This window comes from Mytilus trossulus, unplaced genomic scaffold, assembly GCF_036588685.1.
Source record: "Mytilus trossulus isolate FHL-02 unplaced genomic scaffold, PNRI_Mtr1.1.1.hap1 h1tg000798l__unscaffolded, whole genome shotgun sequence".
Lineage (NCBI taxonomy): Eukaryota > Metazoa > Mollusca > Bivalvia > Mytilida > Mytilidae > Mytilus > Mytilus trossulus.
This window is the reverse complement of record NW_026963498.1, coordinates 1-27,759: the sequence shown is the minus strand read 5'-3', so window position 1 is coordinate 27,759 and position 27,759 is coordinate 1. Positions and strand designations below refer to the sequence as shown.

At 34.7% G+C, this 27,759-nt stretch overlaps 23 non-coding genes across 23 annotated transcripts; all 23 read left to right on the top strand.

Annotated features, from left to right (window-relative positions):
• The first annotated feature begins 1,054 nt into the window (after positions 1–1,054).
• Positions 1,055–1,247, top strand: LOC134702994 (U2 spliceosomal RNA). Its single transcript, XR_010104669.1, has one exon. It is a non-coding gene; the product is annotated as a U2 spliceosomal RNA (small nuclear RNA).
• Positions 1,248–2,224: 977 nt separating this feature from the next.
• LOC134702993 (U2 spliceosomal RNA) lies at positions 2,225–2,417 on the top strand. Its single transcript, XR_010104668.1, has one exon. It is a non-coding gene; the product is annotated as a U2 spliceosomal RNA (small nuclear RNA).
• Positions 2,418–3,394: 977 nt separating this feature from the next.
• Positions 3,395–3,587, top strand: LOC134702991 (U2 spliceosomal RNA). The gene has a single exon (XR_010104667.1). It is a non-coding gene; the product is annotated as a U2 spliceosomal RNA (small nuclear RNA).
• Positions 3,588–4,564: 977 nt separating this feature from the next.
• On the top strand, positions 4,565–4,757 carry LOC134702990 (U2 spliceosomal RNA). The gene has a single exon (XR_010104666.1). It is a non-coding gene; the product is annotated as a U2 spliceosomal RNA (small nuclear RNA).
• A 977-nt stretch (positions 4,758–5,734) lies between these two features.
• Positions 5,735–5,927, top strand: LOC134702989 (U2 spliceosomal RNA). Its single transcript, XR_010104665.1, has one exon. It is a non-coding gene; the product is annotated as a U2 spliceosomal RNA (small nuclear RNA).
• A 977-nt stretch (positions 5,928–6,904) lies between these two features.
• LOC134702988 (U2 spliceosomal RNA) lies at positions 6,905–7,097 on the top strand. Its single transcript, XR_010104664.1, has one exon. It is a non-coding gene; the product is annotated as a U2 spliceosomal RNA (small nuclear RNA).
• Positions 7,098–8,074: 977 nt separating this feature from the next.
• On the top strand, positions 8,075–8,267 carry LOC134702987 (U2 spliceosomal RNA). The gene has a single exon (XR_010104663.1). It is a non-coding gene; the product is annotated as a U2 spliceosomal RNA (small nuclear RNA).
• Positions 8,268–9,244: 977 nt separating this feature from the next.
• Positions 9,245–9,437, top strand: LOC134702986 (U2 spliceosomal RNA). The gene has a single exon (XR_010104662.1). It is a non-coding gene; the product is annotated as a U2 spliceosomal RNA (small nuclear RNA).
• A 977-nt stretch (positions 9,438–10,414) lies between these two features.
• Positions 10,415–10,607, top strand: LOC134702984 (U2 spliceosomal RNA). The gene has a single exon (XR_010104660.1). It is a non-coding gene; the product is annotated as a U2 spliceosomal RNA (small nuclear RNA).
• A 977-nt stretch (positions 10,608–11,584) lies between these two features.
• On the top strand, positions 11,585–11,777 carry LOC134702983 (U2 spliceosomal RNA). Its single transcript, XR_010104659.1, has one exon. It is a non-coding gene; the product is annotated as a U2 spliceosomal RNA (small nuclear RNA).
• A 977-nt stretch (positions 11,778–12,754) lies between these two features.
• On the top strand, positions 12,755–12,947 carry LOC134702982 (U2 spliceosomal RNA). The gene has a single exon (XR_010104658.1). It is a non-coding gene; the product is annotated as a U2 spliceosomal RNA (small nuclear RNA).
• Positions 12,948–13,924: 977 nt separating this feature from the next.
• On the top strand, positions 13,925–14,117 carry LOC134702980 (U2 spliceosomal RNA). Its single transcript, XR_010104657.1, has one exon. It is a non-coding gene; the product is annotated as a U2 spliceosomal RNA (small nuclear RNA).
• A 977-nt stretch (positions 14,118–15,094) lies between these two features.
• LOC134702979 (U2 spliceosomal RNA) lies at positions 15,095–15,287 on the top strand. Its single transcript, XR_010104656.1, has one exon. It is a non-coding gene; the product is annotated as a U2 spliceosomal RNA (small nuclear RNA).
• Positions 15,288–16,266: 979 nt separating this feature from the next.
• LOC134702978 (U2 spliceosomal RNA) lies at positions 16,267–16,459 on the top strand. The gene has a single exon (XR_010104655.1). It is a non-coding gene; the product is annotated as a U2 spliceosomal RNA (small nuclear RNA).
• Positions 16,460–17,436: 977 nt separating this feature from the next.
• Positions 17,437–17,629, top strand: LOC134702977 (U2 spliceosomal RNA). Its single transcript, XR_010104654.1, has one exon. It is a non-coding gene; the product is annotated as a U2 spliceosomal RNA (small nuclear RNA).
• A 977-nt stretch (positions 17,630–18,606) lies between these two features.
• Positions 18,607–18,799, top strand: LOC134702976 (U2 spliceosomal RNA). The gene has a single exon (XR_010104653.1). It is a non-coding gene; the product is annotated as a U2 spliceosomal RNA (small nuclear RNA).
• A 977-nt stretch (positions 18,800–19,776) lies between these two features.
• On the top strand, positions 19,777–19,969 carry LOC134702975 (U2 spliceosomal RNA). Its single transcript, XR_010104652.1, has one exon. It is a non-coding gene; the product is annotated as a U2 spliceosomal RNA (small nuclear RNA).
• Positions 19,970–20,946: 977 nt separating this feature from the next.
• Positions 20,947–21,139, top strand: LOC134702974 (U2 spliceosomal RNA). Its single transcript, XR_010104651.1, has one exon. It is a non-coding gene; the product is annotated as a U2 spliceosomal RNA (small nuclear RNA).
• A 977-nt stretch (positions 21,140–22,116) lies between these two features.
• Positions 22,117–22,309, top strand: LOC134702997 (U2 spliceosomal RNA). Its single transcript, XR_010104672.1, has one exon. It is a non-coding gene; the product is annotated as a U2 spliceosomal RNA (small nuclear RNA).
• A 977-nt stretch (positions 22,310–23,286) lies between these two features.
• Positions 23,287–23,479, top strand: LOC134702996 (U2 spliceosomal RNA). The gene has a single exon (XR_010104671.1). It is a non-coding gene; the product is annotated as a U2 spliceosomal RNA (small nuclear RNA).
• Positions 23,480–24,456: 977 nt separating this feature from the next.
• LOC134702995 (U2 spliceosomal RNA) lies at positions 24,457–24,649 on the top strand. The gene has a single exon (XR_010104670.1). It is a non-coding gene; the product is annotated as a U2 spliceosomal RNA (small nuclear RNA).
• Positions 24,650–25,626: 977 nt separating this feature from the next.
• Positions 25,627–25,819, top strand: LOC134702985 (U2 spliceosomal RNA). Its single transcript, XR_010104661.1, has one exon. It is a non-coding gene; the product is annotated as a U2 spliceosomal RNA (small nuclear RNA).
• A 977-nt stretch (positions 25,820–26,796) lies between these two features.
• LOC134702973 (U2 spliceosomal RNA) lies at positions 26,797–26,989 on the top strand. The gene has a single exon (XR_010104650.1). It is a non-coding gene; the product is annotated as a U2 spliceosomal RNA (small nuclear RNA).
• Positions 26,990–27,759: the final 770 nt, after the last annotated feature.

Here is a 27,759-nt window from a genome sequence, read left to right as displayed (position 1 = left end):
AGATGTTAGGTGCTTGCACCGCTCTTGCCACGAGTTGGCCTGGTATTGCAGTACCTCCAGGATCGGCTCACTCCCCATTTCGGGGAGAAAATTAAAATAGAAAAATAGCTCCTTCTATAGTCTGAGAAACAGCCCCAGTAAAATATTCTCTAATACTTTTTCTATATTATTTTATGTTATGTATTGTATAGTTTTACTCATTGTTGTAAATTAATTCTACTTCTCGCGCATGTAAAATAAATCGCATATTATTTTATTTGTTTATGTCTGTTCTCTGAAAAGTATTTTTTTCTTTTCTAATAATGTGATGGGTTTTTTTTTTTCTCTTTCTCTCTCTCGCTTGTATTCATAACAGCATATGTCAGTGTAATAATGTATTCTCGTTCCTTTAAAACAAACTCTATATAAATTTTTAGCGTTACGGAAAAACGCGGGGAAAAGAATTACGTCCCCTTCTACTGTTTCAATCATCGTTAATAGCGACGTCGCCTCAGAACGAGGGCAAACGATGGAAACTACAGTCGGCCGGTAAGTTTTTTCCTCCTTTTAAAATTAATTTAAACATAGCTGTACCGGTTAATTCCTTTAAAAAATAGAACAGATGAACTGTTTGTGTGTTTTTTATTTAAACGACAGAGTGAAAAGTCCGTGCTGATTGTGAAAAAGCGTTGAATTTATTTTGTGATCAATGAAATTTTCAAGGCTTTGAAATCTGCGTTCGTCGGACATAGAATGAATTAAAATTGTCATGTTGTTTTGTTCGATTAAGATTAAATACGAATACGTATACGTATGACATACGTTTAAAAATGCATTCTCCCTTTTATTGCGACTTGCCGTATTTCACAAGCCGCTTTTTTTTATTTTCACACCAGTTTTGTCATGCAGAAATCGTTTCATGCTGTTGGGTAATTAAAGCAAAGCAAGATCTCGTGTTTCGTGTGCTTTTTGTATATACATTTGCAAAATTTGTGTAGCTTGTTTTAAAATTAAAACACCGTGTCTGAGTAAGACATAGGATTTATAGGCTTTGGAAACTCGGAAACATTTGAGTATCGCTTCTCGGCCTTTTGGCTAAGATCAAAGTGTAGTATCTGTTCTTATCAGCTTAATATCTGATACGTACCCCATGTGGGTACTTCGATATTAAACTGATTTTTGCAACTAGGTGAGATGTTAGGTGCTTGCACCGCTCTTGCCACGAGTTGGCCTGGTATTGCAGTACCTCCAGGATCGGCTCACTCCCCATTTCGGGGAGAAAATTAAAATAGAAAAATAGCTCCTTCTATAGTCTGAGAAACAGCCCCAGTAAAATATTCTCTAATACTTTTTCTATATTATTTTATGTTATGTATTGTATAGTTTTACTCATTGTTGTAAATTAATTCTACTTCTCGCGCATGTAAAATAAATCGCATATTATTTTATTTGTTTATGTCTGTTCTCTGAAAAGTATTTTTTTCTTTTCTAATAATGTGATGGGTTTTTTTTTTTCTCTTTCTCTCTCTCGCTTGTATTCATAACAGCATATGTCAGTGTAATAATGTATTCTCGTTCCTTTAAAACAAACTCTATATAAATTTTTAGCGTTACGGAAAAACGCGGGGAAAAGAATTACGTCCCCTTCTACTGTTTCAATCATCGTTAATAGCGACGTCGCCTCAGAACGAGGGCAAACGATGGAAACTACAGTCGGCCGGTAAGTTTTTTCCTCCTTTTAAAATTAATTTAAACATAGCTGTACCGGTTAATTCCTTTAAAAAATAGAACAGATGAACTGTTTGTGTGTTTTTTATTTAAACGACAGAGTGAAAAGTCCGTGCTGATTGTGAAAAAGCGTTGAATTTATTTTGTGATCAATGAAATTTTCAAGGCTTTGAAATCTGCGTTCGTCGGACATAGAATGAATTAAAATTGTCATGTTGTTTTGTTCGATTAAGATTAAATACGAATACGTATACGTATGACATACGTTTAAAAATGCATTCTCCCTTTTATTGCGACTTGCCGTATTTCACAAGCCGCTTTTTTTATTTTCACACCAGTTTTGTCATGCAGAAATCGTTTCATGCTGTTGGGTAATTAAAGCAAAGCAAGATCTCGTGTTTCGTGTGCTTTTTGTATATACATTTGCAAAATTTGTGTAGCTTGTTTTAAAATTAAAACACCGTGTCTGAGTAAGACATAGGATTTATAGGCTTTGGAAACTCGGAAACATTTGAGTATCGCTTCTCGGCCTTTTGGCTAAGATCAAAGTGTAGTATCTGTTCTTATCAGCTTAATATCTGATACGTACCCCATGTGGGTACTTCGATATTAAACTGATTTTTGCAACTAGGTGAGATGTTAGGTGCTTGCACCGCTCTTGCCACGAGTTGGCCTGGTATTGCAGTACCTCCAGGATCGGCTCACTCCCCATTTCGGGGAGAAAATTAAAATAGAAAAATAGCTCCTTCTATAGTCTGAGAAACAGCCCCAGTAAAATATTCTCTAATACTTTTTCTATATTATTTTATGTTATGTATTGTATAGTTTTACTCATTGTTGTAAATTAATTCTACTTCTCGCGCATGTAAAATAAATCGCATATTATTTTATTTGTTTATGTCTGTTCTCTGAAAAGTATTTTTTTCTTTTCTAATAATGTGATGGGTTTTTTTTTTTCTCTTTCTCTCTCTCGCTTGTATTCATAACAGCATATGTCAGTGTAATAATGTATTCTCGTTCCTTTAAAACAAACTCTATATAAATTTTTAGCGTTACGGAAAAACGCGGGGAAAAGAATTACGTCCCCTTCTACTGTTTCAATCATCGTTAATAGCGACGTCGCCTCAGAACGAGGGCAAACGATGGAAACTACAGTCGGCCGGTAAGTTTTTTCCTCCTTTTAAAATTAATTTAAACATAGCTGTACCGGTTAATTCCTTTAAAAAATAGAACAGATGAACTGTTTGTGTGTTTTTTATTTAAACGACAGAGTGAAAAGTCCGTGCTGATTGTGAAAAAGCGTTGAATTTATTTTGTGATCAATGAAATTTTCAAGGCTTTGAAATCTGCGTTCGTCGGACATAGAATGAATTAAAATTGTCATGTTGTTTTGTTCGATTAAGATTAAATACGAATACGTATACGTATGACATACGTTTAAAAATGCATTCTCCCTTTTATTGCGACTTGCCGTATTTCACAAGCCGCTTTTTTTATTTTCACACCAGTTTTGTCATGCAGAAATCGTTTCATGCTGTTGGGTAATTAAAGCAAAGCAAGATCTCGTGTTTCGTGTGCTTTTTGTATATACATTTGCAAAATTTGTGTAGCTTGTTTTAAAATTAAAACACCGTGTCTGAGTAAGACATAGGATTTATAGGCTTTGGAAACTCGGAAACATTTGAGTATCGCTTCTCGGCCTTTTGGCTAAGATCAAAGTGTAGTATCTGTTCTTATCAGCTTAATATCTGATACGTACCCCATGTGGGTACTTCGATATTAAACTGATTTTTGCAACTAGGTGAGATGTTAGGTGCTTGCACCGCTCTTGCCACGAGTTGGCCTGGTATTGCAGTACCTCCAGGATCGGCTCACTCCCCATTTCGGGGAGAAAATTAAAATAGAAAAATAGCTCCTTCTATAGTCTGAGAAACAGCCCCAGTAAAATATTCTCTAATACTTTTTCTATATTATTTTATGTTATGTATTGTATAGTTTTACTCATTGTTGTAAATTAATTCTACTTCTCGCGCATGTAAAATAAATCGCATATTATTTTATTTGTTTATGTCTGTTCTCTGAAAAGTATTTTTTTCTTTTCTAATAATGTGATGGGTTTTTTTTTTTCTCTTTCTCTCTCTCGCTTGTATTCATAACAGCATATGTCAGTGTAATAATGTATTCTCGTTCCTTTAAAACAAACTCTATATAAATTTTTAGCGTTACGGAAAAACGCGGGGAAAAGAATTACGTCCCCTTCTACTGTTTCAATCATCGTTAATAGCGACGTCGCCTCAGAACGAGGGCAAACGATGGAAACTACAGTCGGCCGGTAAGTTTTTTCCTCCTTTTAAAATTAATTTAAACATAGCTGTACCGGTTAATTCCTTTAAAAAATAGAACAGATGAACTGTTTGTGTGTTTTTTATTTAAACGACAGAGTGAAAAGTCCGTGCTGATTGTGAAAAAGCGTTGAATTTATTTTGTGATCAATGAAATTTTCAAGGCTTTGAAATCTGCGTTCGTCGGACATAGAATGAATTAAAATTGTCATGTTGTTTTGTTCGATTAAGATTAAATACGAATACGTATACGTATGACATACGTTTAAAAATGCATTCTCCCTTTTATTGCGACTTGCCGTATTTCACAAGCCGCTTTTTTTATTTTCACACCAGTTTTGTCATGCAGAAATCGTTTCATGCTGTTGGGTAATTAAAGCAAAGCAAGATCTCGTGTTTCGTGTGCTTTTTGTATATACATTTGCAAAATTTGTGTAGCTTGTTTTAAAATTAAAACACCGTGTCTGAGTAAGACATAGGATTTATAGGCTTTGGAAACTCGGAAACATTTGAGTATCGCTTCTCGGCCTTTTGGCTAAGATCAAAGTGTAGTATCTGTTCTTATCAGCTTAATATCTGATACGTACCCCATGTGGGTACTTCGATATTAAACTGATTTTTGCAACTAGGTGAGATGTTAGGTGCTTGCACCGCTCTTGCCACGAGTTGGCCTGGTATTGCAGTACCTCCAGGATCGGCTCACTCCCCATTTCGGGGAGAAAATTAAAATAGAAAAATAGCTCCTTCTATAGTCTGAGAAACAGCCCCAGTAAAATATTCTCTAATACTTTTTCTATATTATTTTATGTTATGTATTGTATAGTTTTACTCATTGTTGTAAATTAATTCTACTTCTCGCGCATGTAAAATAAATCGCATATTATTTTATTTGTTTATGTCTGTTCTCTGAAAAGTATTTTTTTCTTTTCTAATAATGTGATGGGTTTTTTTTTTTCTCTTTCTCTCTCTCGCTTGTATTCATAACAGCATATGTCAGTGTAATAATGTATTCTCGTTCCTTTAAAACAAACTCTATATAAATTTTTAGCGTTACGGAAAAACGCGGGGAAAAGAATTACGTCCCCTTCTACTGTTTCAATCATCGTTAATAGCGACGTCGCCTCAGAACGAGGGCAAACGATGGAAACTACAGTCGGCCGGTAAGTTTTTTCCTCCTTTTAAAATTAATTTAAACATAGCTGTACCGGTTAATTCCTTTAAAAAATAGAACAGATGAACTGTTTGTGTGTTTTTTATTTAAACGACAGAGTGAAAAGTCCGTGCTGATTGTGAAAAAGCGTTGAATTTATTTTGTGATCAATGAAATTTTCAAGGCTTTGAAATCTGCGTTCGTCGGACATAGAATGAATTAAAATTGTCATGTTGTTTTGTTCGATTAAGATTAAATACGAATACGTATACGTATGACATACGTTTAAAAATGCATTCTCCCTTTTATTGCGACTTGCCGTATTTCACAAGCCGCTTTTTTTATTTTCACACCAGTTTTGTCATGCAGAAATCGTTTCATGCTGTTGGGTAATTAAAGCAAAGCAAGATCTCGTGTTTCGTGTGCTTTTTGTATATACATTTGCAAAATTTGTGTAGCTTGTTTTAAAATTAAAACACCGTGTCTGAGTAAGACATAGGATTTATAGGCTTTGGAAACTCGGAAACATTTGAGTATCGCTTCTCGGCCTTTTGGCTAAGATCAAAGTGTAGTATCTGTTCTTATCAGCTTAATATCTGATACGTACCCCATGTGGGTACTTCGATATTAAACTGATTTTTGCAACTAGGTGAGATGTTAGGTGCTTGCACCGCTCTTGCCACGAGTTGGCCTGGTATTGCAGTACCTCCAGGATCGGCTCACTCCCCATTTCGGGGAGAAAATTAAAATAGAAAAATAGCTCCTTCTATAGTCTGAGAAACAGCCCCAGTAAAATATTCTCTAATACTTTTTCTATATTATTTTATGTTATGTATTGTATAGTTTTACTCATTGTTGTAAATTAATTCTACTTCTCGCGCATGTAAAATAAATCGCATATTATTTTATTTGTTTATGTCTGTTCTCTGAAAAGTATTTTTTTCTTTTCTAATAATGTGATGGGTTTTTTTTTTTCTCTTTCTCTCTCTCGCTTGTATTCATAACAGCATATGTCAGTGTAATAATGTATTCTCGTTCCTTTAAAACAAACTCTATATAAATTTTTAGCGTTACGGAAAAACGCGGGGAAAAGAATTACGTCCCCTTCTACTGTTTCAATCATCGTTAATAGCGACGTCGCCTCAGAACGAGGGCAAACGATGGAAACTACAGTCGGCCGGTAAGTTTTTTCCTCCTTTTAAAATTAATTTAAACATAGCTGTACCGGTTAATTCCTTTAAAAAATAGAACAGATGAACTGTTTGTGTGTTTTTTATTTAAACGACAGAGTGAAAAGTCCGTGCTGATTGTGAAAAAGCGTTGAATTTATTTTGTGATCAATGAAATTTTCAAGGCTTTGAAATCTGCGTTCGTCGGACATAGAATGAATTAAAATTGTCATGTTGTTTTGTTCGATTAAGATTAAATACGAATACGTATACGTATGACATACGTTTAAAAATGCATTCTCCCTTTTATTGCGACTTGCCGTATTTCACAAGCCGCTTTTTTTATTTTCACACCAGTTTTGTCATGCAGAAATCGTTTCATGCTGTTGGGTAATTAAAGCAAAGCAAGATCTCGTGTTTCGTGTGCTTTTTGTATATACATTTGCAAAATTTGTGTAGCTTGTTTTAAAATTAAAACACCGTGTCTGAGTAAGACATAGGATTTATAGGCTTTGGAAACTCGGAAACATTTGAGTATCGCTTCTCGGCCTTTTGGCTAAGATCAAAGTGTAGTATCTGTTCTTATCAGCTTAATATCTGATACGTACCCCATGTGGGTACTTCGATATTAAACTGATTTTTGCAACTAGGTGAGATGTTAGGTGCTTGCACCGCTCTTGCCACGAGTTGGCCTGGTATTGCAGTACCTCCAGGATCGGCTCACTCCCCATTTCGGGGAGAAAATTAAAATAGAAAAATAGCTCCTTCTATAGTCTGAGAAACAGCCCCAGTAAAATATTCTCTAATACTTTTTCTATATTATTTTATGTTATGTATTGTATAGTTTTACTCATTGTTGTAAATTAATTCTACTTCTCGCGCATGTAAAATAAATCGCATATTATTTTATTTGTTTATGTCTGTTCTCTGAAAAGTATTTTTTTCTTTTCTAATAATGTGATGGGTTTTTTTTTTTCTCTTTCTCTCTCTCGCTTGTATTCATAACAGCATATGTCAGTGTAATAATGTATTCTCGTTCCTTTAAAACAAACTCTATATAAATTTTTAGCGTTACGGAAAAACGCGGGGAAAAGAATTACGTCCCCTTCTACTGTTTCAATCATCGTTAATAGCGACGTCGCCTCAGAACGAGGGCAAACGATGGAAACTACAGTCGGCCGGTAAGTTTTTTCCTCCTTTTAAAATTAATTTAAACATAGCTGTACCGGTTAATTCCTTTAAAAAATAGAACAGATGAACTGTTTGTGTGTTTTTTATTTAAACGACAGAGTGAAAAGTCCGTGCTGATTGTGAAAAAGCGTTGAATTTATTTTGTGATCAATGAAATTTTCAAGGCTTTGAAATCTGCGTTCGTCGGACATAGAATGAATTAAAATTGTCATGTTGTTTTGTTCGATTAAGATTAAATACGAATACGTATACGTATGACATACGTTTAAAAATGCATTCTCCCTTTTATTGCGACTTGCCGTATTTCACAAGCCGCTTTTTTTATTTTCACACCAGTTTTGTCATGCAGAAATCGTTTCATGCTGTTGGGTAATTAAAGCAAAGCAAGATCTCGTGTTTCGTGTGCTTTTTGTATATACATTTGCAAAATTTGTGTAGCTTGTTTTAAAATTAAAACACCGTGTCTGAGTAAGACATAGGATTTATAGGCTTTGGAAACTCGGAAACATTTGAGTATCGCTTCTCGGCCTTTTGGCTAAGATCAAAGTGTAGTATCTGTTCTTATCAGCTTAATATCTGATACGTACCCCATGTGGGTACTTCGATATTAAACTGATTTTTGCAACTAGGTGAGATGTTAGGTGCTTGCACCGCTCTTGCCACGAGTTGGCCTGGTATTGCAGTACCTCCAGGATCGGCTCACTCCCCATTTCGGGGAGAAAATTAAAATAGAAAAATAGCTCCTTCTATAGTCTGAGAAACAGCCCCAGTAAAATATTCTCTAATACTTTTTCTATATTATTTTATGTTATGTATTGTATAGTTTTACTCATTGTTGTAAATTAATTCTACTTCTCGCGCATGTAAAATAAATCGCATATTATTTTATTTGTTTATGTCTGTTCTCTGAAAAGTATTTTTTTCTTTTCTAATAATGTGATGGGTTTTTTTTTTTCTCTTTCTCTCTCTCGCTTGTATTCATAACAGCATATGTCAGTGTAATAATGTATTCTCGTTCCTTTAAAACAAACTCTATATAAATTTTTAGCGTTACGGAAAAACGCGGGGAAAAGAATTACGTCCCCTTCTACTGTTTCAATCATCGTTAATAGCGACGTCGCCTCAGAACGAGGGCAAACGATGGAAACTACAGTCGGCCGGTAAGTTTTTTCCTCCTTTTAAAATTAATTTAAACATAGCTGTACCGGTTAATTCCTTTAAAAAATAGAACAGATGAACTGTTTGTGTGTTTTTTATTTAAACGACAGAGTGAAAAGTCCGTGCTGATTGTGAAAAAGCGTTGAATTTATTTTGTGATCAATGAAATTTTCAAGGCTTTGAAATCTGCGTTCGTCGGACATAGAATGAATTAAAATTGTCATGTTGTTTTGTTCGATTAAGATTAAATACGAATACGTATACGTATGACATACGTTTAAAAATGCATTCTCCCTTTTATTGCGACTTGCCGTATTTCACAAGCCGCTTTTTTTATTTTCACACCAGTTTTGTCATGCAGAAATCGTTTCATGCTGTTGGGTAATTAAAGCAAAGCAAGATCTCGTGTTTCGTGTGCTTTTTGTATATACATTTGCAAAATTTGTGTAGCTTGTTTTAAAATTAAAACACCGTGTCTGAGTAAGACATAGGATTTATAGGCTTTGGAAACTCGGAAACATTTGAGTATCGCTTCTCGGCCTTTTGGCTAAGATCAAAGTGTAGTATCTGTTCTTATCAGCTTAATATCTGATACGTACCCCATGTGGGTACTTCGATATTAAACTGATTTTTGCAACTAGGTGAGATGTTAGGTGCTTGCACCGCTCTTGCCACGAGTTGGCCTGGTATTGCAGTACCTCCAGGATCGGCTCACTCCCCATTTCGGGGAGAAAATTAAAATAGAAAAATAGCTCCTTCTATAGTCTGAGAAACAGCCCCAGTAAAATATTCTCTAATACTTTTTCTATATTATTTTATGTTATGTATTGTATAGTTTTACTCATTGTTGTAAATTAATTCTACTTCTCGCGCATGTAAAATAAATCGCATATTATTTTATTTGTTTATGTCTGTTCTCTGAAAAGTATTTTTTTCTTTTCTAATAATGTGATGGGTTTTTTTTTTTCTCTTTCTCTCTCTCGCTTGTATTCATAACAGCATATGTCAGTGTAATAATGTATTCTCGTTCCTTTAAAACAAACTCTATATAAATTTTTAGCGTTACGGAAAAACGCGGGGAAAAGAATTACGTCCCCTTCTACTGTTTCAATCATCGTTAATAGCGACGTCGCCTCAGAACGAGGGCAAACGATGGAAACTACAGTCGGCCGGTAAGTTTTTTCCTCCTTTTAAAATTAATTTAAACATAGCTGTACCGGTTAATTCCTTTAAAAAATAGAACAGATGAACTGTTTGTGTGTTTTTTATTTAAACGACAGAGTGAAAAGTCCGTGCTGATTGTGAAAAAGCGTTGAATTTATTTTGTGATCAATGAAATTTTCAAGGCTTTGAAATCTGCGTTCGTCGGACATAGAATGAATTAAAATTGTCATGTTGTTTTGTTCGATTAAGATTAAATACGAATACGTATACGTATGACATACGTTTAAAAATGCATTCTCCCTTTTATTGCGACTTGCCGTATTTCACAAGCCGCTTTTTTTATTTTCACACCAGTTTTGTCATGCAGAAATCGTTTCATGCTGTTGGGTAATTAAAGCAAAGCAAGATCTCGTGTTTCGTGTGCTTTTTGTATATACATTTGCAAAATTTGTGTAGCTTGTTTTAAAATTAAAACACCGTGTCTGAGTAAGACATAGGATTTATAGGCTTTGGAAACTCGGAAACATTTGAGTATCGCTTCTCGGCCTTTTGGCTAAGATCAAAGTGTAGTATCTGTTCTTATCAGCTTAATATCTGATACGTACCCCATGTGGGTACTTCGATATTAAACTGATTTTTGCAACTAGGTGAGATGTTAGGTGCTTGCACCGCTCTTGCCACGAGTTGGCCTGGTATTGCAGTACCTCCAGGATCGGCTCACTCCCCATTTCGGGGAGAAAATTAAAATAGAAAAATAGCTCCTTCTATAGTCTGAGAAACAGCCCCAGTAAAATATTCTCTAATACTTTTTCTATATTATTTTATGTTATGTATTGTATAGTTTTACTCATTGTTGTAAATTAATTCTACTTCTCGCGCATGTAAAATAAATCGCATATTATTTTATTTGTTTATGTCTGTTCTCTGAAAAGTATTTTTTTCTTTTCTAATAATGTGATGGGTTTTTTTTTTTCTCTTTCTCTCTCTCGCTTGTATTCATAACAGCATATGTCAGTGTAATAATGTATTCTCGTTCCTTTAAAACAAACTCTATATAAATTTTTAGCGTTACGGAAAAACGCGGGGAAAAGAATTACGTCCCCTTCTACTGTTTCAATCATCGTTAATAGCGACGTCGCCTCAGAACGAGGGCAAACGATGGAAACTACAGTCGGCCGGTAAGTTTTTTCCTCCTTTTAAAATTAATTTAAACATAGCTGTACCGGTTAATTCCTTTAAAAAATAGAACAGATGAACTGTTTGTGTGTTTTTTATTTAAACGACAGAGTGAAAAGTCCGTGCTGATTGTGAAAAAGCGTTGAATTTATTTTGTGATCAATGAAATTTTCAAGGCTTTGAAATCTGCGTTCGTCGGACATAGAATGAATTAAAATTGTCATGTTGTTTTGTTCGATTAAGATTAAATACGAATACGTATACGTATGACATACGTTTAAAAATGCATTCTCCCTTTTATTGCGACTTGCCGTATTTCACAAGCCGCTTTTTTTATTTTCACACCAGTTTTGTCATGCAGAAATCGTTTCATGCTGTTGGGTAATTAAAGCAAAGCAAGATCTCGTGTTTCGTGTGCTTTTTGTATATACATTTGCAAAATTTGTGTAGCTTGTTTTAAAATTAAAACACCGTGTCTGAGTAAGACATAGGATTTATAGGCTTTGGAAACTCGGAAACATTTGAGTATCGCTTCTCGGCCTTTTGGCTAAGATCAAAGTGTAGTATCTGTTCTTATCAGCTTAATATCTGATACGTACCCCATGTGGGTACTTCGATATTAAACTGATTTTTGCAACTAGGTGAGATGTTAGGTGCTTGCACCGCTCTTGCCACGAGTTGGCCTGGTATTGCAGTACCTCCAGGATCGGCTCACTCCCCATTTCGGGGAGAAAATTAAAATAGAAAAATAGCTCCTTCTATAGTCTGAGAAACAGCCCCAGTAAAATATTCTCTAATACTTTTTCTATATTATTTTATGTTATGTATTGTATAGTTTTACTCATTGTTGTAAATTAATTCTACTTCTCGCGCATGTAAAATAAATCGCATATTATTTTATTTGTTTATGTCTGTTCTCTGAAAAGTATTTTTTTCTTTTCTAATAATGTGATGGGTTTTTTTTTTTCTCTTTCTCTCTCTCGCTTGTATTCATAACAGCATATGTCAGTGTAATAATGTATTCTCGTTCCTTTAAAACAAACTCTATATAAATTTTTAGCGTTACGGAAAAACGCGGGGAAAAGAATTACGTCCCCTTCTACTGTTTCAATCATCGTTAATAGCGACGTCGCCTCAGAACGAGGGCAAACGATGGAAACTACAGTCGGCCGGTAAGTTTTTTCCTCCTTTTAAAATTAATTTAAACATAGCTGTACCGGTTAATTCCTTTAAAAAATAGAACAGATGAACTGTTTGTGTGTTTTTTATTTAAACGACAGAGTGAAAAGTCCGTGCTGATTGTGAAAAAGCGTTGAATTTATTTTGTGATCAATGAAATTTTCAAGGCTTTGAAATCTGCGTTCGTCGGACATAGAATGAATTAAAATTGTCATGTTGTTTTGTTCGATTAAGATTAAATACGAATACGTATACGTATGACATACGTTTAAAAATGCATTCTCCCTTTTATTGCGACTTGCCGTATTTCACAAGCCGCTTTTTTTATTTTCACACCAGTTTTGTCATGCAGAAATCGTTTCATGCTGTTGGGTAATTAAAGCAAAGCAAGATCTCGTGTTTCGTGTGCTTTTTGTATATACATTTGCAAAATTTGTGTAGCTTGTTTTAAAATTAAAACACCGTGTCTGAGTAAGACATAGGATTTATAGGCTTTGGAAACTCGGAAACATTTGAGTATCGCTTCTCGGCCTTTTGGCTAAGATCAAAGTGTAGTATCTGTTCTTATCAGCTTAATATCTGATACGTACCCCATGTGGGTACTTCGATATTAAACTGATTTTTGCAACTAGGTGAGATGTTAGGTGCTTGCACCGCTCTTGCCACGAGTTGGCCTGGTATTGCAGTACCTCCAGGATCGGCTCACTCCCCATTTCGGGGAGAAAATTAAAATAGAAAAATAGCTCCTTCTATAGTCTGAGAAACAGCCCCAGTAAAATATTCTCTAATACTTTTTCTATATTATTTTATGTTATGTATTGTATAGTTTTACTCATTGTTGTAAATTAATTCTACTTCTCGCGCATGTAAAATAAATCGCATATTATTTTATTTGTTTATGTCTGTTCTCTGAAAAGTATTTTTTTCTTTTCTAATAATGTGATGGGTTTTTTTTTTTCTCTTTCTCTCTCTCGCTTGTATTCATAACAGCATATGTCAGTGTAATAATGTATTCTCGTTCCTTTAAAACAAACTCTATATAAATTTTTAGCGTTACGGAAAAACGCGGGGAAAAGAATTACGTCCCCTTCTACTGTTTCAATCATCGTTAATAGCGACGTCGCCTCAGAACGAGGGCAAACGATGGAAACTACAGTCGGCCGGTAAGTTTTTTCCTCCTTTTAAAATTAATTTAAACATAGCTGTACCGGTTAATTCCTTTAAAAAATAGAACAGATGAACTGTTTGTGTGTTTTTTATTTAAACGACAGAGTGAAAAGTCCGTGCTGATTGTGAAAAAGCGTTGAATTTATTTTGTGATCAATGAAATTTTCAAGGCTTTGAAATCTGCGTTCGTCGGACATAGAATGAATTAAAATTGTCATGTTGTTTTGTTCGATTAAGATTAAATACGAATACGTATACGTATGACATACGTTTAAAAATGCATTCTCCCTTTTATTGCGACTTGCCGTATTTCACAAGCCGCTTTTTTTATTTTCACACCAGTTTTGTCATGCAGAAATCGTTTCATGCTGTTGGGTAATTAAAGCAAAGCAAGATCTCGTGTTTCGTGTGCTTTTTGTATATACATTTGCAAAATTTGTGTAGCTTGTTTTAAAATTAAAACACCGTGTCTGAGTAAGACATAGGATTTATAGGCTTTGGAAACTCGGAAACATTTGAGTATCGCTTCTCGGCCTTTTGGCTAAGATCAAAGTGTAGTATCTGTTCTTATCAGCTTAATATCTGATACGTACCCCATGTGGGTACTTCGATATTAAACTGATTTTTGCAACTAGGTGAGATGTTAGGTGCTTGCACCGCTCTTGCCACGAGTTGGCCTGGTATTGCAGTACCTCCAGGATCGGCTCACTCCCCATTTCGGGGAGAAAATTAAAATAGAAAAATAGCTCCTTCTATAGTCTGAGAAACAGCCCCAGTAAAATATTCTCTAATACTTTTTCTATATTATTTTATGTTATGTATTGTATAGTTTTACTCATTGTTGTAAATTAATTCTACTTCTCGCGCATGTAAAATAAATCGCATATTATTTTATTTGTTTATGTCTGTTCTCTGAAAAGTATTTTTTTCTTTTCTAATAATGTGATGGGTTTTTTTTTTTCTCTTTCTCTCTCTCGCTTGTATTCATAACAGCATATGTCAGTGTAATAATGTATTCTCGTTCCTTTAAAACAAACTCTATATAAATTTTTAGCGTTACGGAAAAACGCGGGGAAAAGAATTACGTCCCCTTCTACTGTTTCAATCATCGTTAATAGCGACGTCGCCTCAGAACGAGGGCAAACGATGGAAACTACAGTCGGCCGGTAAGTTTTTTCCTCCTTTTAAAATTAATTTAAACATAGCTGTACCGGTTAATTCCTTTAAAAAATAGAACAGATGAACTGTTTGTGTGTTTTTTATTTAAACGACAGAGTGAAAAGTCCGTGCTGATTGTGAAAAAGCGTTGAATTTATTTTGTGATCAATGAAATTTTCAAGGCTTTGAAATCTGCGTTCGTCGGACATAGAATGAATTAAAATTGTCATGTTGTTTTGTTCGATTAAGATTAAATACGAATACGTATACGTATGACATACGTTTAAAAATGCATTCTCCCTTTTATTGCGACTTGCCGTATTTCACAAGCCGCTTTTTTTATTTTCACACCAGTTTTGTCATGCAGAAATCGTTTCATGCTGTTGGGTAATTAAAGCAAAGCAAGATCTCGTGTTTCGTGTGCTTTTTGTATATACATTTGCAAAATTTGTGTAGCTTGTTTTAAAATTAAAACACCGTGTCTGAGTAAGACATAGGATTTATAGGCTTTGGAAACTCGGAAACATTTGAGTATCGCTTCTCGGCCTTTTGGCTAAGATCAAAGTGTAGTATCTGTTCTTATCAGCTTAATATCTGATACGTACCCCATGTGGGTACTTCGATATTAAACTGATTTTTGCAACTAGGTGAGATGTTAGGTGCTTGCACCGCTCTTGCCACGAGTTGGCCTGGTATTGCAGTACCTCCAGGATCGGCTCACTCCCCATTTCGGGGAGAGAAAATTAAAATAGAAAAATAGCTCCTTCTATAGTCTGAGAAACAGCCCCAGTAAAATATTCTCTAATACTTTTTCTATATTATTTTATGTTATGTATTGTATAGTTTTACTCATTGTTGTAAATTAATTCTACTTCTCGCGCATGTAAAATAAATCGCATATTATTTTATTTGTTTATGTCTGTTCTCTGAAAAGTATTTTTTTCTTTTCTAATAATGTGATGGGTTTTTTTTTTTCTCTTTCTCTCTCTCGCTTGTATTCATAACAGCATATGTCAGTGTAATAATGTATTCTCGTTCCTTTAAAACAAACTCTATATAAATTTTTAGCGTTACGGAAAAACGCGGGGAAAAGAATTACGTCCCCTTCTACTGTTTCAATCATCGTTAATAGCGACGTCGCCTCAGAACGAGGGCAAACGATGGAAACTACAGTCGGCCGGTAAGTTTTTTCCTCCTTTTAAAATTAATTTAAACATAGCTGTACCGGTTAATTCCTTTAAAAAATAGAACAGATGAACTGTTTGTGTGTTTTTTATTTAAACGACAGAGTGAAAAGTCCGTGCTGATTGTGAAAAAGCGTTGAATTTATTTTGTGATCAATGAAATTTTCAAGGCTTTGAAATCTGCGTTCGTCGGACATAGAATGAATTAAAATTGTCATGTTGTTTTGTTCGATTAAGATTAAATACGAATACGTATACGTATGACATACGTTTAAAAATGCATTCTCCCTTTTATTGCGACTTGCCGTATTTCACAAGCCGCTTTTTTTATTTTCACACCAGTTTTGTCATGCAGAAATCGTTTCATGCTGTTGGGTAATTAAAGCAAAGCAAGATCTCGTGTTTCGTGTGCTTTTTGTATATACATTTGCAAAATTTGTGTAGCTTGTTTTAAAATTAAAACACCGTGTCTGAGTAAGACATAGGATTTATAGGCTTTGGAAACTCGGAAACATTTGAGTATCGCTTCTCGGCCTTTTGGCTAAGATCAAAGTGTAGTATCTGTTCTTATCAGCTTAATATCTGATACGTACCCCATGTGGGTACTTCGATATTAAACTGATTTTTGCAACTAGGTGAGATGTTAGGTGCTTGCACCGCTCTTGCCACGAGTTGGCCTGGTATTGCAGTACCTCCAGGATCGGCTCACTCCCCATTTCGGGGAGAAAATTAAAATAGAAAAATAGCTCCTTCTATAGTCTGAGAAACAGCCCCAGTAAAATATTCTCTAATACTTTTTCTATATTATTTTATGTTATGTATTGTATAGTTTTACTCATTGTTGTAAATTAATTCTACTTCTCGCGCATGTAAAATAAATCGCATATTATTTTATTTGTTTATGTCTGTTCTCTGAAAAGTATTTTTTTCTTTTCTAATAATGTGATGGGTTTTTTTTTTTCTCTTTCTCTCTCTCGCTTGTATTCATAACAGCATATGTCAGTGTAATAATGTATTCTCGTTCCTTTAAAACAAACTCTATATAAATTTTTAGCGTTACGGAAAAACGCGGGGAAAAGAATTACGTCCCCTTCTACTGTTTCAATCATCGTTAATAGCGACGTCGCCTCAGAACGAGGGCAAACGATGGAAACTACAGTCGGCCGGTAAGTTTTTTCCTCCTTTTAAAATTAATTTAAACATAGCTGTACCGGTTAATTCCTTTAAAAAATAGAACAGATGAACTGTTTGTGTGTTTTTTATTTAAACGACAGAGTGAAAAGTCCGTGCTGATTGTGAAAAAGCGTTGAATTTATTTTGTGATCAATGAAATTTTCAAGGCTTTGAAATCTGCGTTCGTCGGACATAGAATGAATTAAAATTGTCATGTTGTTTTGTTCGATTAAGATTAAATACGAATACGTATACGTATGACATACGTTTAAAAATGCATTCTCCCTTTTATTGCGACTTGCCGTATTTCACAAGCCGCTTTTTTTATTTTCACACCAGTTTTGTCATGCAGAAATCGTTTCATGCTGTTGGGTAATTAAAGCAAAGCAAGATCTCGTGTTTCGTGTGCTTTTTGTATATACATTTGCAAAATTTGTGTAGCTTGTTTTAAAATTAAAACACCGTGTCTGAGTAAGACATAGGATTTATAGGCTTTGGAAACTCGGAAACATTTGAGTATCGCTTCTCGGCCTTTTGGCTAAGATCAAAGTGTAGTATCTGTTCTTATCAGCTTAATATCTGATACGTACCCCATGTGGGTACTTCGATATTAAACTGATTTTTGCAACTAGGTGAGATGTTAGGTGCTTGCACCGCTCTTGCCACGAGTTGGCCTGGTATTGCAGTACCTCCAGGATCGGCTCACTCCCCATTTCGGGGAGAAAATTAAAATAGAAAAATAGCTCCTTCTATAGTCTGAGAAACAGCCCCAGTAAAATATTCTCTAATACTTTTTCTATATTATTTTATGTTATGTATTGTATAGTTTTACTCATTGTTGTAAATTAATTCTACTTCTCGCGCATGTAAAATAAATCGCATATTATTTTATTTGTTTATGTCTGTTCTCTGAAAAGTATTTTTTTCTTTTCTAATAATGTGATGGGTTTTTTTTTTTCTCTTTCTCTCTCTCGCTTGTATTCATAACAGCATATGTCAGTGTAATAATGTATTCTCGTTCCTTTAAAACAAACTCTATATAAATTTTTAGCGTTACGGAAAAACGCGGGGAAAAGAATTACGTCCCCTTCTACTGTTTCAATCATCGTTAATAGCGACGTCGCCTCAGAACGAGGGCAAACGATGGAAACTACAGTCGGCCGGTAAGTTTTTTCCTCCTTTTAAAATTAATTTAAACATAGCTGTACCGGTTAATTCCTTTAAAAAATAGAACAGATGAACTGTTTGTGTGTTTTTTATTTAAACGACAGAGTGAAAAGTCCGTGCTGATTGTGAAAAAGCGTTGAATTTATTTTGTGATCAATGAAATTTTCAAGGCTTTGAAATCTGCGTTCGTCGGACATAGAATGAATTAAAATTGTCATGTTGTTTTGTTCGATTAAGATTAAATACGAATACGTATACGTATGACATACGTTTAAAAATGCATTCTCCCTTTTATTGCGACTTGCCGTATTTCACAAGCCGCTTTTTTTATTTTCACACCAGTTTTGTCATGCAGAAATCGTTTCATGCTGTTGGGTAATTAAAGCAAAGCAAGATCTCGTGTTTCGTGTGCTTTTTGTATATACATTTGCAAAATTTGTGTAGCTTGTTTTAAAATTAAAACACCGTGTCTGAGTAAGACATAGGATTTATAGGCTTTGGAAACTCGGAAACATTTGAGTATCGCTTCTCGGCCTTTTGGCTAAGATCAAAGTGTAGTATCTGTTCTTATCAGCTTAATATCTGATACGTACCCCATGTGGGTACTTCGATATTAAACTGATTTTTGCAACTAGGTGAGATGTTAGGTGCTTGCACCGCTCTTGCCACGAGTTGGCCTGGTATTGCAGTACCTCCAGGATCGGCTCACTCCCCATTTCGGGGAGAAAATTAAAATAGAAAAATAGCTCCTTCTATAGTCTGAGAAACAGCCCCAGTAAAATATTCTCTAATACTTTTTCTATATTATTTTATGTTATGTATTGTATAGTTTTACTCATTGTTGTAAATTAATTCTACTTCTCGCGCATGTAAAATAAATCGCATATTATTTTATTTGTTTATGTCTGTTCTCTGAAAAGTATTTTTTTCTTTTCTAATAATGTGATGGGTTTTTTTTTTTCTCTTTCTCTCTCTCGCTTGTATTCATAACAGCATATGTCAGTGTAATAATGTATTCTCGTTCCTTTAAAACAAACTCTATATAAATTTTTAGCGTTACGGAAAAACGCGGGGAAAAGAATTACGTCCCCTTCTACTGTTTCAATCATCGTTAATAGCGACGTCGCCTCAGAACGAGGGCAAACGATGGAAACTACAGTCGGCCGGTAAGTTTTTTCCTCCTTTTAAAATTAATTTAAACATAGCTGTACCGGTTAATTCCTTTAAAAAATAGAACAGATGAACTGTTTGTGTGTTTTTTATTTAAACGACAGAGTGAAAAGTCCGTGCTGATTGTGAAAAAGCGTTGAATTTATTTTGTGATCAATGAAATTTTCAAGGCTTTGAAATCTGCGTTCGTCGGACATAGAATGAATTAAAATTGTCATGTTGTTTTGTTCGATTAAGATTAAATACGAATACGTATACGTATGACATACGTTTAAAAATGCATTCTCCCTTTTATTGCGACTTGCCGTATTTCACAAGCCGCTTTTTTTATTTTCACACCAGTTTTGTCATGCAGAAATCGTTTCATGCTGTTGGGTAATTAAAGCAAAGCAAGATCTCGTGTTTCGTGTGCTTTTTGTATATACATTTGCAAAATTTGTGTAGCTTGTTTTAAAATTAAAACACCGTGTCTGAGTAAGACATAGGATTTATAGGCTTTGGAAACTCGGAAACATTTGAGTATCGCTTCTCGGCCTTTTGGCTAAGATCAAAGTGTAGTATCTGTTCTTATCAGCTTAATATCTGATACGTACCCCATGTGGGTACTTCGATATTAAACTGATTTTTGCAACTAGGTGAGATGTTAGGTGCTTGCACCGCTCTTGCCACGAGTTGGCCTGGTATTGCAGTACCTCCAGGATCGGCTCACTCCCCATTTCGGGGAGAAAATTAAAATAGAAAAATAGCTCCTTCTATAGTCTGAGAAACAGCCCCAGTAAAATATTCTCTAATACTTTTTCTATATTATTTTATGTTATGTATTGTATAGTTTTACTCATTGTTGTAAATTAATTCTACTTCTCGCGCATGTAAAATAAATCGCATATTATTTTATTTGTTTATGTCTGTTCTCTGAAAAGTATTTTTTTCTTTTCTAATAATGTGATGGGTTTTTTTTTTTCTCTTTCTCTCTCTCGCTTGTATTCATAACAGCATATGTCAGTGTAATAATGTATTCTCGTTCCTTTAAAACAAACTCTATATAAATTTTTAGCGTTACGGAAAAACGCGGGGAAAAGAATTACGTCCCCTTCTACTGTTTCAATCATCGTTAATAGCGACGTCGCCTCAGAACGAGGGCAAACGATGGAAACTACAGTCGGCCGGTAAGTTTTTTCCTCCTTTTAAAATTAATTTAAACATAGCTGTACCGGTTAATTCCTTTAAAAAATAGAACAGATGAACTGTTTGTGTGTTTTTTATTTAAACGACAGAGTGAAAAGTCCGTGCTGATTGTGAAAAAGCGTTGAATTTATTTTGTGATCAATGAAATTTTCAAGGCTTTGAAATCTGCGTTCGTCGGACATAGAATGAATTAAAATTGTCATGTTGTTTTGTTCGATTAAGATTAAATACGAATACGTATACGTATGACATACGTTTAAAAATGCATTCTCCCTTTTATTGCGACTTGCCGTATTTCACAAGCCGCTTTTTTTATTTTCACACCAGTTTTGTCATGCAGAAATCGTTTCATGCTGTTGGGTAATTAAAGCAAAGCAAGATCTCGTGTTTCGTGTGCTTTTTGTATATACATTTGCAAAATTTGTGTAGCTTGTTTTAAAATTAAAACACCGTGTCTGAGTAAGACATAGGATTTATAGGCTTTGGAAACTCGGAAACATTTGAGTATCGCTTCTCGGCCTTTTGGCTAAGATCAAAGTGTAGTATCTGTTCTTATCAGCTTAATATCTGATACGTACCCCATGTGGGTACTTCGATATTAAACTGATTTTTGCAACTAGGTGAGATGTTAGGTGCTTGCACCGCTCTTGCCACGAGTTGGCCTGGTATTGCAGTACCTCCAGGATCGGCTCACTCCCCATTTCGGGGAGAAAATTAAAATAGAAAAATAGCTCCTTCTATAGTCTGAGAAACAGCCCCAGTAAAATATTCTCTAATACTTTTTCTATATTATTTTATGTTATGTATTGTATAGTTTTACTCATTGTTGTAAATTAATTCTACTTCTCGCGCATGTAAAATAAATCGCATATTATTTTATTTGTTTATGTCTGTTCTCTGAAAAGTATTTTTTTCTTTTCTAATAATGTGATGGGTTTTTTTTTTTCTCTTTCTCTCTCTCGCTTGTATTCATAACAGCATATGTCAGTGTAATAATGTATTCTCGTTCCTTTAAAACAAACTCTATATAAATTTTTAGCGTTACGGAAAAACGCGGGGAAAAGAATTACGTCCCCTTCTACTGTTTCAATCATCGTTAATAGCGACGTCGCCTCAGAACGAGGGCAAACGATGGAAACTACAGTCGGCCGGTAAGTTTTTTCCTCCTTTTAAAATTAATTTAAACATAGCTGTACCGGTTAATTCCTTTAAAAAATAGAACAGATGAACTGTTTGTGTGTTTTTTATTTAAACGACAGAGTGAAAAGTCCGTGCTGATTGTGAAAAAGCGTTGAATTTATTTTGTGATCAATGAAATTTTCAAGGCTTTGAAATCTGCGTTCGTCGGACATAGAATGAATTAAAATTGTCATGTTGTTTTGTTCGATTAAGATTAAATACGAATACGTATACGTATGACATACGTTTAAAAATGCATTCTCCCTTTTATTGCGACTTGCCGTATTTCACAAGCCGCTTTTTTTATTTTCACACCAGTTTTGTCATGCAGAAATCGTTTCATGCTGTTGGGTAATTAAAGCAAAGCAAGATCTCGTGTTTCGTGTGCTTTTTGTATATACATTTGCAAAATTTGTGTAGCTTGTTTTAAAATTAAAACACCGTGTCTGAGTAAGACATAGGATTTATAGGCTTTGGAAACTCGGAAACATTTGAGTATCGCTTCTCGGCCTTTTGGCTAAGATCAAAGTGTAGTATCTGTTCTTATCAGCTTAATATCTGATACGTACCCCATGTGGGTACTTCGATATTAAACTGATTTTTGCAACTAGGTGAGATGTTAGGTGCTTGCACCGCTCTTGCCACGAGTTGGCCTGGTATTGCAGTACCTCCAGGATCGGCTCACTCCCCATTTCGGGGAGAAAATTAAAATAGAAAAATAGCTCCTTCTATAGTCTGAGAAACAGCCCCAGTAAAATATTCTCTAATACTTTTTCTATATTATTTTATGTTATGTATTGTATAGTTTTACTCATTGTTGTAAATTAATTCTACTTCTCGCGCATGTAAAATAAATCGCATATTATTTTATTTGTTTATGTCTGTTCTCTGAAAAGTATTTTTTTCTTTTCTAATAATGTGATGGGTTTTTTTTTTTCTCTTTCTCTCTCTCGCTTGTATTCATAACAGCATATGTCAGTGTAATAATGTATTCTCGTTCCTTTAAAACAAACTCTATATAAATTTTTAGCGTTACGGAAAAACGCGGGGAAAAGAATTACGTCCCCTTCTACTGTTTCAATCATCGTTAATAGCGACGTCGCCTCAGAACGAGGGCAAACGATGGAAACTACAGTCGGCCGGTAAGTTTTTTCCTCCTTTTAAAATTAATTTAAACATAGCTGTACCGGTTAATTCCTTTAAAAAATAGAACAGATGAACTGTTTGTGTGTTTTTTATTTAAACGACAGAGTGAAAAGTCCGTGCTGATTGTGAAAAAGCGTTGAATTTATTTTGTGATCAATGAAATTTTCAAGGCTTTGAAATCTGCGTTCGTCGGACATAGAATGAATTAAAATTGTCATGTTGTTTTGTTCGATTAAGATTAAATACGAATACGTATACGTATGACATACGTTTAAAAATGCATTCTCCCTTTTATTGCGACTTGCCGTATTTCACAAGCCGCTTTTTTTATTTTCACACCAGTTTTGTCATGCAGAAATCGTTTCATGCTGTTGGGTAATTAAAGCAAAGCAAGATCTCGTGTTTCGTGTGCTTTTTGTATATACATTTGCAAAATTTGTGTAGCTTGTTTTAAAATTAAAACACCGTGTCTGAGTAAGACATAGGATTTATAGGCTTTGGAAACTCGGAAACATTTGAGTATCGCTTCTCGGCCTTTTGGCTAAGATCAAAGTGTAGTATCTGTTCTTATCAGCTTAATATCTGATACGTACCCCATGTGGGTACTTCGATATTAAACTGATTTTTGCAACTAGGTGAGATGTTAGGTGCTTGCACCGCTCTTGCCACGAGTTGGCCTGGTATTGCAGTACCTCCAGGATCGGCTCACTCCCCATTTCGGGGAGAAAATTAAAATAGAAAAATAGCTCCTTCTATAGTCTGAGAAACAGCCCCAGTAAAATATTCTCTAATACTTTTTCTATATTATTTTATGTTATGTATTGTATAGTTTTACTCATTGTTGTAAATTAATTCTACTTCTCGCGCATGTAAAATAAATCGCATATTATTTTATTTGTTTATGTCTGTTCTCTGAAAAGTATTTTTTTCTTTTCTAATAATGTGATGGGTTTTTTTTTTTCTCTTTCTCTCTCTCGCTTGTATTCATAACAGCATATGTCAGTGTAATAATGTATTCTCGTTCCTTTAAAACAAACTCTATATAAATTTTTAGCGTTACGGAAAAACGCGGGGAAAAGAATTACGTCCCCTTCTACTGTTTCAATCATCGTTAATAGCGACGTCGCCTCAGAACGAGGGCAAACGATGGAAACTACAGTCGGCCGGTAAGTTTTTTCCTCCTTTTAAAATTAATTTAAACATAGCTGTACCGGTTAATTCCTTTAAAAAATAGAACAGATGAACTGTTTGTGTGTTTTTTATTTAAACGACAGAGTGAAAAGTCCGTGCTGATTGTGAAAAAGCGTTGAATTTATTTTGTGATCAATGAAATTTTCAAGGCTTTGAAATCTGCGTTCGTCGGACATAGAATGAATTAAAATTGTCATGTTGTTTTGTTCGATTAAGATTAAATACGAATACGTATACGTATGACATACGTTTAAAAATGCATTCTCCCTTTTATTGCGACTTGCCGTATTTCACAAGCCGCTTTTTTTATTTTCACACCAGTTTTGTCATGCAGAAATCGTTTCATGCTGTTGGGTAATTAAAGCAAAGCAAGATCTCGTGTTTCGTGTGCTTTTTGTATATACATTTGCAAAATTTGTGTAGCTTGTTTTAAAATTAAAACACCGTGTCTGAGTAAGACATAGGATTTATAGGCTTTGGAAACTCGGAAACATTTGAGTATCGCTTCTCGGCCTTTTGGCTAAGATCAAAGTGTAGTATCTGTTCTTATCAGCTTAATATCTGATACGTACCCCATGTGGGTACTTCGATATTAAACTGATTTTTGCAACTAGGTGAGATGTTAGGTGCTTGCACCGCTCTTGCCACGAGTTGGCCTGGTATTGCAGTACCTCCAGGATCGGCTCACTCCCCATTTCGGGGAGAAAATTAAAATAGAAAAATAGCTCCTTCTATAGTCTGAGAAACAGCCCCAGTAAAATATTCTCTAATACTTTTTCTATATTATTTTATGTTATGTATTGTATAGTTTTACTCATTGTTGTAAATTAATTCTACTTCTCGCGCATGTAAAATAAATCGCATATTATTTTATTTGTTTATGTCTGTTCTCTGAAAAGTATTTTTTTCTTTTCTAATAATGTGATGGGTTTTTTTTTTTCTCTTTCTCTCTCTCGCTTGTATTCATAACAGCATATGTCAGTGTAATAATGTATTCTCGTTCCTTTAAAACAAACTCTATATAAATTTTTAGCGTTACGGAAAAACGCGGGGAAAAGAATTACGTCCCCTTCTACTGTTTCAATCATCGTTAATAGCGACGTCGCCTCAGAACGAGGGCAAACGATGGAAACTACAGTCGGCCGGTAAGTTTTTTCCTCCTTTTAAAATTAATTTAAACATAGCTGTACCGGTTAATTCCTTTAAAAAATAGAACAGATGAACTGTTTGTGTGTTTTTTATTTAAACGACAGAGTGAAAAGTCCGTGCTGATTGTGAAAAAGCGTTGAATTTATTTTGTGATCAATGAAATTTTCAAGGCTTTGAAATCTGCGTTCGTCGGACATAGAATGAATTAAAATTGTCATGTTGTTTTGTTCGATTAAGATTAAATACGAATACGTATACGTATGACATACGTTTAAAAATGCATTCTCCCTTTTATTGCGACTTGCCGTATTTCACAAGCCGCTTTTTTTATTTTCACACCAGTTTTGTCATGCAGAAATCGTTTCATGCTGTTGGGTAATTAAAGCAAAGCAAGATCTCGTGTTTCGTGTGCTTTTTGTATATACATTTGCAAAATTTGTGTAGCTTGTTTTAAAATTAAAACACCGTGTCTGAGTAAGACATAGGATTTATAGGCTTTGGAAACTCGGAAACATTTGAGTATCGCTTCTCGGCCTTTTGGCTAAGATCAAAGTGTAGTATCTGTTCTTATCAGCTTAATATCTGATACGTACCCCATGTGGGTACTTCGATATTAAACTGATTTTTGCAACTAGGTGAGATGTTAGGTGCTTGCACCGCTCTTGCCACGAGTTGGCCTGGTATTGCAGTACCTCCAGGATCGGCTCACTCCCCATTTCGGGGAGAAAATTAAAATAGAAAAATAGCTCCTTCTATAGTCTGAGAAACAGCCCCAGTAAAATATTCTCTAATACTTTTTCTATATTATTTTATGTTATGTATTGTATAGTTTTACTCATTGTTGTAAATTAATTCTACTTCTCGCGCATGTAAAATAAATCGCATATTATTTTATTTGTTTATGTCTGTTCTCTGAAAAGTATTTTTTTCTTTTCTAATAATGTGATGGGTTTTTTTTTTTCTCTTTCTCTCTCTCGCTTGTATTCATAACAGCATATGTCAGTGTAATAATGTATTCTCGTTCCTTTAAAACAAACTCTATATAAATTTTTAGCGTTACGGAAAAACGCGGGGAAAAGAATTACGTCCCCTTCTACTGTTTCAATCATCGTTAATAGCGACGTCGCCTCAGAACGAGGGCAAACGATGGAAACTACAGTCGGCCGGTAAGTTTTTTCCTCCTTTTAAAATTAATTTAAACATAGCTGTACCGGTTAATTCCTTTAAAAAATAGAACAGATGAACTGTTTGTGTGTTTTTTATTTAAACGACAGAGTGAAAAGTCCGTGCTGATTGTGAAAAAGCGTTGAATTTATTTTGTGATCAATGAAATTTTCAAGGCTTTGAAATCTGCGTTCGTCGGACATAGAATGAATTAAAATTGTCATGTTGTTTTGTTCGATTAAGATTAAATACGAATACGTATACGTATGACATACGTTTAAAAATGCATTCTCCCTTTTATTGCGACTTGCCGTATTTCACAAGCCGCTTTTTTTATTTTCACACCAGTTTTGTCATGCAGAAATCGTTTCATGCTGTTGGGTAATTAAAGCAAAGCAAGATCTCGTGTTTCGTGTGCTTTTTGTATATACATTTGCAAAATTTGTGTAGCTTGTTTTAAAATTAAAACACCGTGTCTGAGTAAGACATAGGATTTATAGGCTTTGGAAACTCGGAAACATTTGAGTATCGCTTCTCGGCCTTTTGGCTAAGATCAAAGTGTAGTATCTGTTCTTATCAGCTTAATATCTGATACGTACCCCATGTGGGTACTTCGATATTAAACTGATTTTTGCAACTAGGTGAGATGTTAGGTGCTTGCACCGCTCTTGCCACGAGTTGGCCTGGTATTGCAGTACCTCCAGGATCGGCTCACTCCCCATTTCGGGGAGAAAATTAAAATAGAAAAATAGCTCCTTCTATAGTCTGAGAAACAGCCCCAGTAAAATATTCTCTAATACTTTTTCTATATTATTTTATGTTATGTATTGTATAGTTTTACTCATTGTTGTAAATTAATTCTACTTCTCGCGCATGTAAAATAAATCGCATATTATTTTATTTGTTTATGTCTGTTCTCTGAAAAGTATTTTTTTCTTTTCTAATAATGTGATGGGTTTTTTTTTTTCTCTTTCTCTCTCTCGCTTGTATTCATAACAGCATATGTCAGTGTAATAATGTATTCTCGTTCCTTTAAAACAAACTCTATATAAATTTTTAGCGTTACGGAAAAACGCGGGGAAAAGAATTACGTCCCCTTCTACTGTTTCAATCATCGTTAATAGCGACGTCGCCTCAGAACGAGGGCAAACGATGGAAACTACAGTCGGCCGGTAAGTTTTTTCCTCCTTTTAAAATTAATTTAAACATAGCTGTACCGGTTAATTCCTTTAAAAAATAGAACAGATGAACTGTTTGTGTGTTTTTTATTTAAACGACAGAGTGAAAAGTCCGTGCTGATTGTGAAAAAGCGTTGAATTTATTTTGTGATCAATGAAATTTTCAAGGCTTTGAAATCTGCGTTCGTCGGACATAGAATGAATTAAAATTGTCATGTTGTTTTGTTCGATTAAGATTAAATACGAATACGTATACGTATGACATACGTTTAAAAATGCATTCTCCCTTTTATTGCGACTTGCCGTATTTCA